This window comes from Harmonia axyridis, chromosome 2 (genome assembly GCF_914767665.1).
Source record: "Harmonia axyridis chromosome 2, icHarAxyr1.1, whole genome shotgun sequence".
In the NCBI taxonomy this organism is placed as follows: Eukaryota; Metazoa; Arthropoda; class Insecta; order Coleoptera; family Coccinellidae; genus Harmonia; species Harmonia axyridis.
This window is the reverse complement of record NC_059502.1, coordinates 27487615-27494205: the sequence shown is the minus strand read 5'-3', so window position 1 is coordinate 27494205 and position 6591 is coordinate 27487615. Positions and strand designations below refer to the sequence as shown.

The 6591-nt window shown below is 35.2% G+C and overlaps 1 long non-coding RNA gene across 1 annotated transcript; it reads right to left on the bottom strand.

The window, feature by feature from the left end:
* Positions 1-515: 515 nt before the first annotated feature.
* LOC123671942 lies at positions 516-6252 on the bottom strand. The gene is made up of 3 exons (XR_006746201.1): positions 5978-6252; positions 2127-2216; positions 516-670 (listed from the first exon to the last, which is right to left on the bottom strand). It is a non-coding gene; the product is annotated as an uncharacterized LOC123671942 (long non-coding RNA).
* Positions 6253-6591: the final 339 nt, after the last annotated feature.

Sequence of the window (6591 nt, the reverse complement as noted above, 5' to 3'; positions counted from 1 at the left end):
TTCAAATTGAATAAGCGCTCTCAACTTGTTATGAAAATTCAAAAGGTTCTAAAATGCACTTTTAAAAACTACGTCGTCTTTTTACTATAGACTTATTGGTGCTTTACTTTTAAACATTGATGAAATCGATAAAACGTCATTTAGACTAAATTTGACAAGGTGATTTCAAGTTAACAAATACGATATCATATGAAATTGTAAAGATGACTGAGAAGAAAAATAGGGGCTTCTTATTCAAAGAAAATTCAGATAAATTAGGAAAGCAGTGCAGCGAAAATTTTATTTTGCCGGGGCGCCAAAATGTCTGATGGTGGCCCTTCGAGTCACTGTAAAAGCAGAATTCTTAAACGGAAAGTATTCAGACTGGAACAGTAGAAAATCAAACTGAGAGAAAATCAAACTGAGGAATATAGCAGATAAACGCAATCTGTCTTGTATATATTTTCTTAAAATAGAGATGAAAATTAATGATGCCTATCTTATAACAGTTTTGAAAGTATTTGGAAGGAGTTTTAATGGTACAAAAAAGTTTTACAAAATTCTACTAATAAGGTGATGCGAGATTAAAATAGGTGTATTGATATTGATATATAATATATTAATCCTTTTCCTGCCAGAGTGCCCTGAATTGCATGGCCACTAAAACGTAAGTTGTCACGAAACCAAAGATCTGAAAAAGAGTTTAAAATTATTTTATAAATTCAGCAGTTATAATTTCCAAACTCCAATCCAATAAGGCCCGGTGCACACATCCGACTTTTGCAGTTACGACACCCGTTGCGGTGTCGTACCTATTCAATGCACACTACATACTACACCGGCGTGGTTGCGGAGCCGGATCAATTCAATGTGCACTAGTTTCCCATTCAGCATCGTGAATGTAATACTTTCTGGACTTATTTGATTATAATCAAATAAGTCCAGAAAGTATTTACATTCACGATGCTGAATGGGAAACTAGTACGCATTGTATTTGTTGGATCATAAAAATTTAAAACTTTTTCAGTTTTTCATGATTTCTACGAAACTGTCACTCATATGATCTTGAAATCTCTAGCCTTTTCAAAAATTAAATTTAAATTTTTATCAATAAGAGTTTGAATAAGACACTTTATTACTTTCGCGATAACTATAGACAATGATAAAATCGTTCGGAAGAAAATATATAGGCTACCAGCGGACTCACCGATCATGAGAAATAGAGATGAATTGTTGAAAATCCTGTTGTTCGAAGAATTGATGAGAACAACATACTACTACCCAATAAATTTTTCTGATGACATCATCTCATTTTAGTTTCTTCAATGAAGAAATCGATATCCAATTCCCTCTCTGCCATTGTGCGAACTCACGACAAAAGTCGTATGTGTGCACAGGCCAATATAGAAAAGAGTACTGAGAGATCGCATGTACGACTGCGGCACAGTTGCGGCCTAGAGGGACATGCTACCAAAAAACGACCGTAGGCTGGCAGTTACGACGTCGCAACTGCACGGCGGGTAGTGAGGCCCGGTGCACACATCCGACTTTTGCAGTCACGACCCCGTTGTAGTGTCGTACTTGCGGCCTGTGGTACAAAGAATCAAATGGGAGCATGCACACTACCCGCCGTGCAGTTGCGACGTCGTAACTGCCAGCCTACGGTCGTTTTTTGGTAGCATGTCCCTCTAGGCCGCAACTGTGCCGCAGTCGTACATGCGATCTCTCAGTACTCTATTCCAAATTGGCCTGCGCACACATACGACGTTTGTCGTGAGTTCGCACAATGGCCGAGAGGGAATTGGATATTGAGCTCTTCTTTGAAGTGAATTGATCCGGCTCCGCAACCATGACGGTGTGGTATGTAGTGTGCATTGAATAGGTACGACACCGCAACGGGTGTCGTAACTGCAAAAGTCGGATGTGTGCACCGGGCCTACGTGCTCCCATTTGAAACTTTGTACCACAGGCCGCAAGTACGACACAGCAACGGTGTCGTACTTGCGGCCTGTGGTACAAAGAATCAAATGGGAGTCTGCACACTACCCGCCGTGCAGTTGCGACGTCGTAACTGCCAGCCTACGGTCGTTTTTTCGTAGCATGTCCCTCTAGGCCGCAACTGGGCCGCAGACGTAAAAGATACTCACTGATGGAAGAAGTTTTGTTCCAATTGTGAACATGTCCGAAGCTTCAGTTTTCGGTTTCAATTCCACTAGACTCAGAATCAGCATTTCCACCTGAAAAAGTGAAAAATATAATAATACCTAGGGATAATTTTCATTTTTAAGTTGAATCAGACAAAAATCTCGAAATGAAAATATCTTACGGTGAAACATTTCGAATGAAAGACTTAAGGTTTTGAGGTGGATATCTACTTATGATAAAACCTCTCTTCCATAGACTTCCACCTTGGTTGAGGGTCAATTTTGGAATTTATAATGCAGATTCTTATTTTACGGCGAAAAATATAAAAGTTTTGTAAAAACGGAACAATTTTTTGTGTTTGATTGTCTCAGTCTTTACTTGTCGGAAATTCATCTTGATGATTAAAAAGTAAAATAACTTATTTCCGCTTTATATATTTATTTTCACAACAATTGTTTCGTCATGATAACATGACTTCGTCAGGTGAGCATGGTAACTAACTACATATTTGGGATACAGTTCTTCAAATAGTTGAAAAAATATGTGTGAAGTATAATAAAATCATGGAAATTCTTAGATTTCAAAACAGGTTGAGTAAGGGAGATTTATTTAGGTCCGTTTGGTCGTTGAGGAGAATCTGTTTTTTATGGTACCTATTTATCTCCATTGCTTCAAGGAAGTTCAATTTTAGGGTCTTATTTTCTAAGTGCAAAATTTCGAAATTGTTGTCGAAATCATGCGCGGTCTCTAACAGATGTTCTGCATATGTTGAATTACAAGCTCTGCTAACGTATGCTTTCTGATGTTCTCCTATCCTAGTCCCAAATGATCTTCCTGTTTGACCAATGTATACATATGGGCAAGTACCACAATTCCAGACTTTCTATCTTTAGCGACTTTATTTTTATTGTTTTTTATTAAATTTCCTAATGAGTTTCTAGTTTTAAATGAAATATGGTAATTATTATTTTTCTTTAGGTATCTTGCTATTTTTTCAGATTTATGTCCAATGTATGAAAGGGAAATATATTTATTATCTTGTGGAATTGTTGGATATACAAGTGAAATAGATTTTTTTAATTCGTTTGAACGACCTTAACGTATCCGTTCCATTAATAATTCACATTGAATTCTGACCTTTCCTGCTGAACTGTTTGTTTTCAATACATCATAATTTGAAAATGGCTATAATGAATTGGAAATCGGTAAAACCTTCCAAATTAAACCAGATCAAAATCTACGCAGTGTGAGAGGTTCGAATTATCGAAAACTCATAATCAGATCTTTCAGCAGTTTCTTTGTTTCGTATCTCAAGTATATTGATCATTAATGCCACATAAATTGAGTGGTTAACACGGTTTTTAAATTTGTCTTTCAAGGTCTATACGTATTTATGACCGGCGCGGATCCAGGGGGAGGGGGGACTGGGGGAACATTCCCCCCCCCCAAATAGCCCGGGCACCTTTTGAATTTTGCGGGCCCTCCTAGAATTTGACATACTAAGGCTCAAATAACTAGCAGAAATTTCACCTACATTTCAATACATTTTGTGAAAACCCATATTAATGAACGGCAAAAAAATGACGTCCCAAAATGGCGGAAGTGTCTGGGTCCCCCCCCCCCAAAAGTGGGACCTGGATCCGCGCCTGATTTATGATGATCTAATATATTTGAACGGAATAATTCTTTGTAAAAATATTTGGTAAATAACATGAAATTGCTTTTAATTCCCTCAACTAAGCTCATCTGTGTGAGATCAATTGTGAAAATGGATTAAAAAAAATAAAGGCAGTATCGATCGGGGTTTCATGGGAATCGTTAGTAACGGGAAGAAAAAAGTATCGATCGGGGAAGGCAATACTACGCGTGAAAAAAGTATCGATCGGGGACTCAAGGGAGTCAATAGTAATTGGAATAGTACGTCGGTCGCGAAACCGTACTTTTAGCAAAACAATTTTTTTTTTAAGAATCAGAGTAATTTTTAAAAAGGGTAAGGAACTTCAAGTATCAAGAATGAGGAAATTGCTTTACTCTAAGAAAGGACGAGTTAGGTCAGACTCAGAAGTAGGGGTTTTTGATTAAGTTTCAATTTTGTTTCGATACGGAGATAGATTAGCTTTGAGTGCGTGATTCGGGGGTGAAGTGAATAAAAAAGAATTACACGTCTCGTGTGAAAAGTTGAAAAGGAGTTGATTAAAACTAGGTATACCAACCTAGCTCCGCGGGATAAGGGCAAGTAACAGTTTGACAATCTTCTGGGTGTTTCTTTTTATTTTTGTCTTGTTGACAATATAAATATGCCTATATTCAACGTTCAATAAATAATTCTGTTTCGTTTTTGTTTGAGTAGTGGATCATTTGAGATATTTTTCTATATTAAAGTTTTTGGTCGTTGAGTCCAATAATACAAATTTTGTAAATATTATAATTTTGGTTTTTGTTTTATTATATTCAATTTTAATGAATTAAAATCAATTAATTCATTAAAATTGAATATAATAAAACTAAAACCAAAATTATAATATTTACAAAAACCTGAAAATCTAGTCCTGTCCCCAAGAAAGAAAATCAACAAGAAGATTTGTCCCCACAATAACATCATTTTTTTTAGTCAGTGAAAAGACGTTCTTCCATTGACACATATACCCCTCGAAGAATTACATGGCGAAATAATTTGTTTGTGGTCTTTTCTGTTCGAAATATCCATTGATTGACGAAGGATGCTTCAACCGAAAAAAAAAAGATCGAAATGGATCTCTTTTATTAAGAATATAGTAGAAATCTACGTCAAGCATTCTATCTTTATGCGTTTTGCAGCGTTCCAACGAATAGCTAGACAACTGACGACTAAAAATTCATGTCAATGTTTGATGGAACGGATACTTTAATGTCGTTATCAGACGAAAATTCTAATTCGATTACAGAGCCATCTGTGGGGAATCGTGAAAAATTATTCGAAAAAAATTTCCTTTTTTTTAGCATAGAATATGGATCTGCTATGAAAATCATACGACGAATGGATCAAATGAAAAATAGAATAATATCACTGACTACATTTTTCCTATTCAAAATTTAGGGGTTGTTGTTCTAACACTAAGGGTTGAAGCGATGTGGTTGGGAATTTGATCTTAAAAGTTGTCCCTCTCAAAAATTGATCTTTCCGAGTTTTTTTTCAAAATGAATTCATTTCATCTGTTATCTGGTCTGTTTCGTTTTCAAAAGCCTTGTCTAAAAAAAATTTCTACGAAATTGTGATCACATAGCAATAAGAATAATTGTTTGTCTTTTTGTCTTTTTTCCAAAAAACCCAGTTTCATGAACCTATATTCAGGTTGGTACCTACTAGTTGCTTTTCACGAATTTTTTCAACAAAAATTAAAAATTCAGAAAAAATCCTTCCATACTATAGGTATACAGACTACAGAGTGAGTCTTTGACTTGTACATATATTTCAACCGAAGATTCCCGAGGTCGAAGGATACCCTTTTTTCCTTTTCCATTTCTACCGTTTCAGCTCGGTTAATAATCCATAAAAAATATATTAAGAAAAAAATGAAAATTTTTTAGTTATAACTCGCAAATGGAATGGAATTGAAGGAATTGATTTTCGGAATATATTTTTTGTTGATGTGATGAATCTCTTTAAAACATAAAATTCTATCAAAGTCTGGTCAACTTCAGAATGCGCGTTATGCTAACTGGGGAAAAAACAAACGAATTGAAAAAATTGTAAGGAAAAAAAGTATTTCTTTTGACCTCAGGAATCTTTGGTTGAAATATATGTAGGTACTAGTCAAAGACTAGCCTTGTATAATTCATTCAATCCAAACACCAGTTACTTTTTTTTACTCACTTTGATTGCATCTTGATATTGTAGTCTACTTATTCTGTACTTGAATAAGTACCTCAGGGTGGGCAGTGCCTGCGGAAATTCAAATTATAAAAATTTTCATTACAAATGAATCAGTTGAATTTGTTGTAGAGGCTAATCGAAAATATTTCAAAAGAAATACAGGTGTTTTTCCATGAACTCATTCCTCCCAATATCTTTCTGGGCTGTCCCAATTTCGTCTATTGAGAGAAACTCAGAATCCCTATGAGCTAGGAACAAATAAATGGCACATTATAGGGCTCGATTTTTGAGATAATTAATTCGGTGAAACTGCAACATCATAAATTCAACTCTTCCAAGTTATGAGAGAAAATTGGAAAATGACGTGAAATGAATAGTTCTCATAACTTGTTCATTTCTATATGAACACGGAACAAAAACATTCTTCAGGCACTTTTTTTTTTAGAATCCATTGGTGTGTTCATAATTCCATTTGCCTTCAATCTTTTGTCCTTTTTTGAAGTAAGATTCGATCATACTGCCTTTTGTACTTCAAAAAAAAAACATTTTTCATTATTTACTAATACTTTTCTCACAGATTTGAAAATCCAAATTCTAAATATAACAGTTTCAAG